Here is a 12887-nt window from a genome sequence, read left to right on the forward strand (position 1 = left end):
GAGAGAGAGAGAGAGAGAGAGAGAGAGAGAGAGAGAGACTATTTGCGTGTCTTATTACATATGTCCTCCGGGGCAAAGCCCGGGTAACCAGCTAGTTTTCACATAAATGAGCGATATACACGTGCATATCACTCATTTACGTCTAATATCGCAATGCAGAGTAATCACGTACGTTCACATAAATGAGCGATATACACGTGGTATAATTTAATCACTTCTGTTAAGTATCACGGTATATTGTATTACGTTTAATCGCAATGCAGAGTAGTCACGTACGTTGTACGTGAGGATATTTTGCAGTAATTTTCCATATTCGGAAGATTCTGATATAAAAAAAATATAAATAAGATAATAAGGCTCTATATAAGTCGGAAATATTGCGCATAGTTTTAGTACCACGAGTTTAACGATTCATTCAAGTGTAAAAGATTGTCAAAAGTTTTAATTAACAATAAGAAAAAGTGTATATTTTTAGTTTAACAAACCAAAATGTTACGTGTAAAAATCCTGCAAATGTTCTCAATATGTTAATGGTTTTATTCCAAATATCAAATATTCCACAAACACCTACAAATGATAAAGAAATCGAATTGCATGATACTATAAAGAATATTATACAAAATTCAATGGATGACATGTCATTTGCTATGCAGACCGACACCACATTAGAATTTGAGAATTATTGGGACTTATTACACGAGGCAGAATTTGTCGCAGCTGACGAAATAGAAGAAGTCGAAGAACTTGATGAAGATGAGGGAGAAGATAGTTGTACTTCAGAAGAATACGAAATTGTAAATAATAACTATAAACGAAAAGCTATTGAATTCTGGAAAAGTGGAAAAAAGGGACGTTACAATTTATCATCAGTACAACATCGCTTTAGAAAGGTAAAGTCCTTGCCGCAGCTGTATCAATGGGAACTCTCCCTACAAAAAGGTGGTACTCATAGAGAAAAGCTATTACATATTTCTGAATACGTCTTGAACAAATTCAAAGACAAAAACAGCATTATTCGTGATATAGATCTGCGACGATGGGCGCTAGAAGCAAAAGAAGAAATTGATCTTCCTCATTTTAAAGCAGGAGCAACATAGATATTAAATTTTAAAAGAAAGCACGGAATAGTGTTGTTCGGGCGTCGCTTTACGACGGTCGCCCTGAATCTGGATTCCGCTCAGAGTTGAGCGAGAAGCGTGGATAACGCGAGTTGCAAATTCGCGGGAGGAAGGAGGATTAAAGCACTCGTAACACAGATTGCACAAAGAAATATATAGTCTTTATTTCAAGAACGGAAAAGACTCGAGGGGGAACAACGGATCGTGCACCGCGGCTTCGGAAATCTTCTGAGTCGTTCGTACTTTTCTGCCAGATATCGCGAACGGAAATCTTGTCTCAGCTTCTCGCATTGAAGCCTCTCGCGTAGCGGAGATCTTGTACGCGTCGAGCGGAAATCTTGAGCGCGCGGCAGACGAACGATCGCGAACGGAGCACGACCGGAAGTTTTCGGACCCCTCGCTAAGTAGCACACTTAAATTATAAGTAACGTTGATCCGCACTTTCAGACGAAAGAGAGCCGTGATGTCTTTAGACGAGGATTGATACGCGACGACTTTTGCTATGAGTTCTAGCTCAAGACTTGAGGCTAGGAATCCTCAGCCACGACTGACTGTCCGGCGAGCGAATTCGCCGTTTACTCAAGAGGGTTGTTTTTTTCCGGAACGAACGCGCGATGAGAGCTGAATCGCTATTCGTCCGTATGGTCACATCACGCGTCAAAACAGCCGTTTCCGTGCTCCGACAAATAAGGGAGCACTCTCGTAACGCGTGATCGCGATCGATGGGCTTCGAGGGCGCGGGGATCGCGGGGAACGTATATTTCGCACAAGTTCGACCGAGCTCGAACAACATAAACATCGGTATTTCTCGATGTCAAATATAATAATGTTTTCGCGCCGATGTTTCGCGTAGAAAAGTTCGACGGATCTCGAACATACCGCCCGCCTCGGAACGATAGTTTCGAAATAATGCGTGATAATAGAAAACCATAAAACATCAGCGCGAGAAGTTTACAGAGACATACAGAAAATTAATGAGGCAACGCCGCCCGCCGTGGAATAACATAGACGAATTGCTTAAACTAGCTTAGAATATAACACTTAGATCTAACGCGCGTCTCGCATTGACGCAAGAAGTATGATTAATTGCTCGTCGCCTCGCTGTTGACCGGTAAAACGCATAATTTTACGATGGGCCTTTGGTATTCGGAAGTGGCCGTTTTCACGGTCACTACGCGCGTGAGACCGTCGGGCCCGGGATGGCATTGCGTTATGCGGCCGAGCTCCCATTTGCACGGGGGCAACGTGGGATTGCGCAAGAGGACGAGTTGTCCGAGACCGATCGGCGGTTTGACCGTTCGCCATTTTGCTCGTTGTTGTAGAGTGTTCACGTAGTCGTTACTCCACATTTTCCAGAATTTTTCGGTAATGTGTCGGACTAATTGCCATCGCGACAAACGATTCTCGTTTAGATCGAGCAAAGATGGTTCCGGGTTGACCGTGAGAGCGGATCCGACCAAAAAATGACCGGGGGTGAGACACTCGTAGTCATCGAGAGTGTCGGCGAGAGGAGCGATCGGTCGAGAGTTCAAACACGCTTCGATTCTACACAATAAGGTCGAAAATTCTTCGAAGGTTAAAGTGTGAGTCCCTAAGACGCGACGCAAATGAGTTTTGACACTCCGCACGCCCGCCTCCCATAGCCCGCCGAAATGCGGGGCTGAAGGAGGAGAGGAAATTCCACGTAATGTTATCTGACGCGGTTAAATTTAGAAAATTTGGGTCTTGAACGGCGGATTTGTACGCTCGCTGCATTTCTCGGTCTGCCCCGACGAAGGTAGTTCCGTTATCGGAATACATGCATTGCGGAAGACCGCGACGAGCGCAGAACCGGGAATAAGCGTTTAGAAACGCGGGAGTGGAGTAATCTCCAACCAATTCTAGGTGGATGGCCTTCGTCGCGAGACACACAAATAAGGCTATGTACGCTTTGCGGGAGGTAATACCGCGACCGGAGGAAGCTCGAATAAGAACTGGTCCCGCATAATCCACACCGCAGTGCAGAAAACTGCGAATTGTCGAGGTTACGCGTGGCTCGGGCAGATTGCCCATGATTTGAGTAGGGATTGCCGCACGCTCGCGCGTGCATGTAACGCAATTATGTATAACCGCTTTGACTATGTTGCGCGCGCGAATGATCCAGAAGTCGCGACGGAGTATATTCAAGGTGAGCTGAGGTCCCGCGTGCAGGGCTCGTAAGTGAGCTTGATTTACGAGGAGCTTGACAAGGGGATGCGAAGCTAATAAAATAGGATGACGTACGGGAAATGGTAAGGGAGCGTTGCCGAGGCGCCCACCCACGCGCAGAACTCCGTCTTGATCTAAAAACGGTCGAAGAGAGAGAATCGAGCTTTTAGTCGATAGGTTTTGATTTCGTGACAACGTTTTGATTTCGCTTGAAAACAGATCGGCTTGAATTTGTTTAAACCAAAAGGTTTTAGCTTGATTACATTCGGGTGCGGAGAGCGAGATACTTTTCGAGGGAGGAGAGGCGGTCAGCGCGAGGTTGAGCGAGTCGGAAGGTCGATCGCGACGACAGAAACGGGTAAACTTAATTATATACGCGGTGACGCAAATCAACCGAGGCCATGAGGAGTATTTCGTGGCGAGATCCCATTGACCGGGGGCGTGACATTGCAAAACGATAGTTTTCTCCTCGAGGGGAGCGCTTTCGGGAAGACGCGTGTCGCCGATCGGCCATTCGTCAGAATTGAAAGTGAGCCAGGAAGGGCCGTGCCACCATAGTTCATGATTTAGAATTTCATCGCCAAAAATGCCGCGCGACGCGCAATCCGCAGGATTATCGTTAGTTGAGACGTGGCGCCATGAGGCACGTGGAACGAGAGCTTGAATTTGAGTAACGCGATTGGCGACGAACGTCTTCCATCGCGAAGGATCTTGAGCGATCCAAGCAAGCACGATGTTGGAATCCGTCCAACAATAATACGGAAGATTTTGATAACCGTTTAACGCTCGAGCAAAATCAATAAGTCGCGCCAGAAGTAAGGCCGCACATAATTCGAGTCGAGGTATGCTTATTGTTTTCAAAGGAGCGACCTTAGATTTACCAATAAGCAGCGATATCGTGACTTTGCCCGACGAAGACACTACCTTTATATAGACAACGGCGGCGTAAGCATGATTCGAAGCGTCCGCGAAACCGTGTATTTCGGAACGTTCGGCATCAGGCTCGAGGCCGTTCCAACGAGGAATTTGCACACGACCGAGAGCTGATAAACGCGAATATATATCGTTCCATCTGGCGAAAACCGACTCGGAAAGAAGCTCATCCCACTGGACATTAAGTTGCCAGAGCCTTTGCATGAGGATTTTTGCGGCGATCGTGACTGGCGTTGCCCAGCCCAACGGATCGTACAGTTTCGCGACAGCGGACAATATGGCACGTTTGGTATCGGGAACTTTATCCGAAAGCGCGACGCGATATTCGAAAACATCTTTAGAAGGGTTCCACCCGATACCGAGAATTTTGAGCTGTTCGTCTTGCGCGAAGGGCTTTTTACCGGCTAGCCCATGATCCGCGACGTCAATATCGTCTAGAAGAGAGGGGGAGTTACTTGCCCACTTCTTTAACTCGAACCCGCCGCGTTTTAATAAGGCAACTAACTGATCTCGAATTTGTCGAATCTGAGACTTGTCGTCAGCTCCGAATACGGCATCGTCGATGTAAATATGTTCTCTGAGAATCGGAATGGCGAGGGGAAAGTGTTTACCCTCGTCGATAATTAATTGCTCGAGAACGGCAAGGGCAAGAAAGGGCGCGCAGGCTTGGCCATAAGTCACGGTTAGCAACAGGAGAATAATTATCGCGTCGTGAGGAGATCGTTTCCATAAAATTCTTTGGTAATTTATATCGCGAGGATCGACGAGAATTTGGCGATACATTTTCGCGATATCTGCCGAATAAACGTTATTGTATCTGCGCCACCGCGCAATTATGGCGGAAATATCGGTTTGCTTTTTCGGACCGATGTGCAAGTGGTCGTTGAGAGAGGTACCGTTAGAGGTGACGCTTGACGCGTTGAACACGACGCGGAGACGCGTGGTAACGCTATCTTCCCGAATCACCCCGTGGTGTGGAAGATAGACGCTTTGTTCGTTGTCTTGCGCGGGAGATAACGGTCGCATGTGTCCGAGACGTTCGTACTCGTCGAGAAAGTTATGATAGTCTTTCATAACTTCCGGTTTGTCACGAAGTCGACGAGTTAGCGAATTTAACATTTTCTCGGCTTGAATCCGAGACTCCCCGATTTCGATAGGAGGGCCTCTCTTAAATGGGAGACGCACGACGTATCGTCCCTCCGAATTTCGAAAATGAGTCGAGCGGAAATGCTCTTCGCAATCCTTTTCGTCTTGTGTAAGAGCGGATCTCTGCGGAAGCTCCTCGATTTCCCAGAACCGGCGAAGTTCTTTCTCCAGCGAGGGAGAGCAAATATGATGCGTTGAGATTCAAGGAACTTTCGCTGAGGACTGTTCAGGAAACGCGGCTGAACTGACGGGTCCGGAGATGACCCATCCGAATATAGAATTTTGCGCGATAGGTTGCCCGATCCCCCCTTTACGCACGCCGTCGAGAATAATCTCATTATAGAGGTCCGCTCCAATAATGAGACTGATTGGATCGCGACTCGTCGGATCCGTGTCAGCTAGCGGTAAGTCGGAGAGATATGAGATGGCCGAAATATCCGCATTGCGTTTCGGAATGTAGGAGGTTACGGACGGGAGAATGAGCGCCGTGGTCGAGAGGGACGGGACGAGAGACGCGCGCGGCGAAATGAATATGCGTGTCGCGTTTTGAAATGTCCCGGCGTTAATTCCGCCGACGGCGGAAATCGAGATCGGCATGCGAATCCGTTTGACTCGCAAGGTTTGCGCCAAGTTCTCCGAGATGAACGTCATCTCGGAGCCCTGATCGAGTAACGCTCTGACGACGGCGGTACGGCCGGATGAACCGCGGACCGTAATCCACGCTGTCGCCAATAGAATCGGCGAACGATTTTTCGCAGCCGCGAAAAGAGAGTTGACCTCCGATTTCGAGTCAGAGGCTTGAGGCGACGAGCAGTTAATCGCCGCATTGTCCTTTGAGGACGAACTGTCGCTAGAGACAGCGCCTGTGGCACTGAAGCAAGAGTCCGAGTCAGAATGCAGTAGAGAGTGATGCCTTTTATGACATACGCGACAAGAATATTTACTTTTGCAATCCTGCATGGAGTGTTTGGTACTTAAGCAATTAAAACACCTTTTGTGTTGTTTAATGATCTCTCGACGCTGACTCGCATTCTTGCTTATAAACGATGGACACAGATTTATGAAGTGTGACGCTTTACATAAAGGACACGGAGTCGAGTCGTTGGCGGAGGCGTTCGCGGCGTGCACTCGCGAAGAGTTCGCAGATTTCGACGCGGTTTTACTTGAGGAACCGATCGCACAGTCTTCGAGCGCGCGGGTACGAGATTTGAGAAACCGACAAAGGTCTTCGTATGATTGAAGATCATCGGTATCGCTCGATTTTACATTCCACGCTTTACGCGTTATCGGATCTAACTTATGTACGATTAGGTGAACGAGAACATCGTTCCACAAATCATCAGGTCGGCGCTTTAGATTTTTAAGAGACGCTACCGCGGTACTGACTTTATCGTACAATGTCTGTAAATCCGAAGCAGAACTCGCGCGTGATGTTCGGTAACTCAATTAGAGTAGAAAGATGCAAGTTAAGAGACCTTCGTTTGTTCTCGTACCGCGCGATGAGAGCTTGCCATGCAATGGCGAAATTATCCGCGGTAATCGAGATATTGGCGATGCACTCGGCCGCGCGACCCTTCAAACATGAAGCGAGAAAATGCATGCGCGCGAAATCATCGAGATCTTTGTTATTCTTAATTAACGCGGTGAATTTATCGCGAAACGTCTCCCAGTCGTCGTGGTCGCCGTCGAACGGAGGCAATTTAATCGGAGGCAAATGTGAGAAAGAGAACGCCGGTACCGTTAAGTTCGATCGCGAACTCGAGAAAATAGGGTTCGGACTCACGACCGGCTCCAATTCCTCCAGGCACTCCGTCATGTAGTCGAGGGCGTGTTGATAGGCTGCGAGAGTCGTATCGAAGGCGTTGTCCTGGAAGTAGCTCAGGGTTGCTCGGCTCGATTCAGGAATCCGATGCAGGAGATCTGCGTGGCCGTCGAAGAACGGAGCCCAGAGCTCCTTTAGAGATTGAATGCGGGAACGCACCTTCGCTGGGACTAAGTTCCCCTTCCCGATCTTCTTGAAATTGTCGAGATAACGTTCGATCGAACGTTGAAGCTGCAACTGTTTCCCGAGATGCTCGGACATGGTGACGAATATGCACACTTGTCACACACTCGACCCTCCACACGCTTCCATCCGGCTCGAAGGACCAAAATGTTCGGGCGTCGCTTTACGACGGTCGCCCTGAATCTGGATTCCGCTCAGAGTTGAGCGAGAAGCGTGGATAACGCGAGTTGCAAATTCGCGGGAGGAAGGAGGATTAAAGCACTCGTAACACAGATTGCACAAAGAAATATATAGTCTTTATTTCAAGAACGGAAAAGACTCGAGGGGGAACAACGGATCGTGCACCGCGGCTTCGGAAATCTTCTGAGTCGTTCGTACTTTTCTGCCAGATATCGCGAACGGAAATCTTGTCTCAGCTTCTCGCATTGAAGCCTCTCGCGTAGCGGAGATCTTGTACGCGTCGAGCGGAAATCTTGAGCGCGCGGCAGACGAACGATCGCGAACGGAGCACGACCGGAAGTTTTTGGACCCCTCGCTAAGTAGCACACTTAAATTATAAGTAACGTTGATCCGCACTTTCAGACGAACGAGCGAGTAGCGATTCAAGCGGTGATTTCCGCGAAAGAGAGCCGTGATGTCTTTAGACGAGGATTGATACGCGACGACTTTTGCTATGAGTTCTAGCTCAAGACTTGAGGCTAGGAATCCTCAGCCACGACTGACTGTCCGGCGAGCGAATTCGCCGTTTACTCAAGAGGGTTGTTTTTTCCGGAACGAACGCGCGATGAGAGCTGAATCGCTATTCGTCCGTATGGTACATCACGCGTTCAAAACAGCCGTTTCCGTGCTCCGACAAATAAGGGAGCACTCTCGTAACGCGTGATCGCGATCGATGGGCTTCGAGGGCGCGGGGATCGCGGGGAACGTATATTTCGCACAAGTTCGACCGAGCTCGAACAACATAAACATCGGTATTTCTCGATGTCAAATATAATAATGTTTTCGCGCCGATGTTTCGCGTAGAAAAGTTCGACGGATCTCGAACAAATGTCAAGAAAAATAACAAAATATGTAAACCGTTCATCCAAGACAAATCCAGAACAATTACAAATTGCGTGCCAAGAATTCATAAGCTCTGTAAAATCATTTATAGATGTTTTTGATATACAAAATATATATAATGCAGACGAAAGTGGATTTAATTTCGAAATACATTCAGGCAGAACGTTAACGACACATGGTGTTAAAATAGTCAAAAGTGTAGTTCAATCACAATCAGCAATGACACACAGCTACACCATTATGCCTACAATTTCTGCAAGCGGACAATTACAATCACCTCTTTATTTGGTATTAAAAGAGGCCAGTGGAAGTTTTGGACCACGCGTAGAAGCGACTTTGTTCAGGCCTGCAAATGTTTTCATCGCAGCATCGAAATCAGGCAAACTGACTACACAACACTTTCAATCTTGGTTCACAAATGTTTTTTTACCCGCAACTGGAAGCTTCAGTGTGTTATTACTAGACTCTTGGACCGGACATTGTCCTGCGAACCTACAAGAGTTTATGCCATCTAAAGATGTACGAATTTTGTCAATACCAAAAAAACCACAGCAATGATTTAACCTCTTGATGTTTATGGGTTTAGAGTATGGAAGAACTTTGTGAGGACATTTAGTGATCGCGTTACGTTGTTAAATTATGATATCAATATATTTACATTTGAGAAATAATATCATTAAATTACAATCCTTAACGCATATACAGCTGTCCTCACCACGATTCCATAATCTTTTTAAATATGGTTCAAAAGTGGCTATATCGACGAACGGCTACCACAGTTTGAAAATCCAGTAGATTTTTGTTTCTCTGGAAAAGATATACAAGAAATACCACGCTGTTCCATATGTGATGCTTTTGCCATAATACGTTGTTCCTGGTGCAAAAAATATTTTTGCATGCATCATTTCTTTGAGGAATATCATGATTGTAAATACTATGAAATATAAGAATTGTTCGTAAGTAAAAGATATCGTTATCTAGATAATTATAATATTTATTACTAATATTTGTAATAAATATTCTTATACATTCTAGGGAACGCTGTCAACACGTATGGTAGCTCTTATGGAGAATATCATTAACTATGGAATTATTGCACGCTGTCCGTTACATCCTTCACTCGTATTTGTTTACTTACGATAATTATTTTTAAGAGATGCAAAAATAAATAAATTTTTGAAAAAATTATTCGTTGAGGTTAAATACACATAGGTGTTCTTATTATAAAACTTTTCACACATGTAGGGGGGGGGGGGGTCAAAAGATGAATTTAGAAATTTTTTGTTGCTGCCCAAAGACGGTTCTAAAGGGTGAAACTACTCTTTATATGTAGAACGGCTTTTTACTTTTCTCGATATATTTCGGAAAGTATTCGAGATATCAAAAAATGTTTCAAATAAAAGTTTTATGGTAAAAACATATCTATTTAACCACATTAATAAAATTAAAAAAAATTTTTTTTTTAATTTTTAATTAAAATTTTATTTAAAAAATTATTTTTAAAAAATATTATTAATGTTGTTGAATAGAAGAGATATTACTATAAAACTTTTATAAGAAACATTTTTTGATATCTCAAATATTTTTCGAGATATATCGAGAAAAGTAAAAACCGCTCTACATATGAGGTGTGATTTCACCCTTTAAAACCGTTTTTGGGCAGCTACAAAAAATATCTAAATTCATCTTTTTACTCCTCCATGTGTGGAAAGTTATATTAAAATGAGAATTTTCGAGTTCGCGAGGTTTCTAAGTCAATGATGTACAGTCGAAACATTCCACGCTATTTATGGGCCAAAGCTGCTAATACGGCAATCTACTTAAAGGATCGAACGGCATCGGAAACTCTGAGTGGGTTAACGCCCTTTGAAAAATGGTTTGGAGAGAAACCGTCCGTAAAACACTTAAGAATTTTTGAAAGTCACTGTTATGTCCATGTGCCAAAGGATCAGAGGACAAAATGGGATATGAACTCAATTAAATGTCTAATGATTGGTTACAGTGATGGAAACAAAGCATACAGAGTATACGACCCAGCTGCTCAAAGGATCCTGATACGAAGAGAGACGTCATTTTTCACGAAGACGGAGAACCAGAGACAGTCGTAGAGAGTGCCCTGCCGAAGATCACCTTATCAGTTCCCGATGAAGAAGAAACTAAAGCAGTGGAAACTAATCAGACTCCGAGGAAGTACAAGAATCCACGCCTTCCGATACCGAGGTCACCATATCCGACGAGAAAAGGTTCAAGGTCGAGTGACACTGATGAATACGAGCAAGCAATAGTTGCTGAAACCTTCATGGCGAGTTCGGAGCCAATAACGATTCAAGAAGCCTTAAGAGCTGAAGATTTGGACAAATGGCGTGAAGCAATCAAATTGGAGCTTGACTCATTGATGGAGAATCAAACATGGACACTAGTCCCTAGACCAAAAGATGTCAACGTCATTTCAAACCGTTGGGTGTTTAAGAAGAAGTTGAAGAAAGATGGCCAGGTTGCGAAATACAAAGCTAGATTAGTGGCCAAAGGTTATTCACAAAGGCAAGGAATTGACTATGACGAGACCTTCTCACCAGTAGTTAAATTTAGCTCAGTTCGAATGCTGCTATCCATTGCAGCAGCATACAACTTGGAAATATTTCAATTTGATGTCAAAACGGCCTTTCTGCATGGAGAACTAAACTTGCATTTACATGGAACAACCCACTAGATGCGAAGAAGACGGTGACGAGGTATGTCTGCTCTACAAGGCCATTTAAGGGCTGAAGCAAGCGTCCAAGCAGTGGAATATAAAACTGGTAAAATTCTTGAAAGATCATAACTTTGTTCAATCAAATGCAGATCCTTGTGTCTTCTTTGAAATAAAAAAGGGACTATACTTAGGCGTATACGTAGATGATGGGATCTTTTGCGGAAATAATGTTTCTGAAATGTATAACTTTCTAAACGCGTTGTACAAGGAATTTAAAATTACTTTTTTGAAAGCGGAGTTTTTCGTTGGTTTGCAAATCGAGAGGAGTCGAGATGGAGGAAAGCTAAAGATACATCAAAATTCTTATGCTAACAAAGTTCTGAAACGTTTCAATCACGAAAACTGTAATCCCGTCTCCACTCCTGCCGAATCAGGAATTAAAATGTCTGGTGTAGGTCGGAGCACCAAAGAGAATACAGTTTTTCCATATAGGCAGCAAGCAATAGGTTTTTTGTTGTATTTAATGGTAGGATCAAGACCAGACATTGCGTACATTGTAGGATTTTTAAGCAGGTTTATGGAAAATCCACAGATCGAGCATTGAAATGCTGTAAAAAGAGTGTTGAAATATTTAAAGGGAACTACTAATTATGGAATTAATTTCAGCTGTGGTTCGCAAGACACGACGTTGATTGCGTACAGTGACGCAGATTTTGCAGGTGACATTGATAGGAGGCTCAGTACTACTGGTTGGGTATGTTTTGTAAACTCAGGTCCAGTAGCCTGGAGCTCGAAGAGACAGACAGTCACTGCTACATCAACAACGGAAGCAGAGTTTATAGCTCTTTGTTCGGTCACAAAAGAAGTAATTTGGCTTACACGTTTACTAGAGAATCTTGATAATATTCAGAGGGAACCAACTGTGGTTTATTGTGATAACCAGAGAGCGATAACTATTGTTAAGACACCCGAGTCTATTAAGGGCACTAAACATGTAGAAGTGCAATTTTACTTTACTTGTGAAAAGCAGAAGAACAAAGAGATTGACGTACAATATGTGTCGACGGATAATCAATTAGCAGATACACTTACTAAACCTTTATCGAGAGAGAAGTTTCATAAATTTAGATTAGCTTATGGAATTTGTTAGACAGACGTTAAGCGCATGGAAGAATGTACAAAAGTTTTTTTTGGGTTTATATAGATGTTTCTTTTGTAAGATGGCAAAAGGCGAGAGGGAGTATTGAGTTTAAATTGACGCCTTATGGCATCTTACCGACAGTCAATCTAGTGTGTACTAATTATACTGATATACTATTCTATTGGTATAATTGTGAGTGCGCTAGCATTTCTGTGATCACCGTTAATTCACTCGCTTTTCACGTGCCAGTACAGAGAGAAGCACGCACGCTCGCCTCGCCGCAAGTATTTTTTATTGTTGTTAATAGAAGAGATCAAACCATCTGTACATACTATTAATCGTTAATAGTTGTTGCAATAAATCTTTTCTTTTGTCTACTGAGCAACAAAACTAAACGCCTGTTATTGCCACTCCATAATCTCGTAACAGTTTGAATTAAACTTTTATTGAAATTTCTACTTTAACCCTTTTCGGTCACACTTCTCGAGAATCCCGTACCGGTCACACTGGGTGAAATACACCCCCAGCGTGTTTGCACGTGTATAAAAAATTGTAGGTGACCTTAAAAAAAAATATCCTGTTGTAGTTTAAGTCTTCCTTAAA

At 44.1% G+C, this 12887-nt stretch overlaps 1 pseudogene; it reads left to right on the forward strand.

Annotated features, from left to right (window-relative positions):
* The first annotated feature begins 524 nt into the window (after window positions 1-524).
* On the forward strand, window positions 525-12043 carry LOC139824364 (uncharacterized; annotated as a pseudogene).
* Window positions 12044-12887: the final 844 nt, after the last annotated feature.

This window comes from Temnothorax longispinosus, unplaced genomic scaffold, assembly GCF_030848805.1.
Source record: "Temnothorax longispinosus isolate EJ_2023e unplaced genomic scaffold, Tlon_JGU_v1 HiC_scaffold_34, whole genome shotgun sequence".
NCBI lineage: Eukaryota > Metazoa > Arthropoda > Insecta > Hymenoptera > Formicidae > Temnothorax > Temnothorax longispinosus.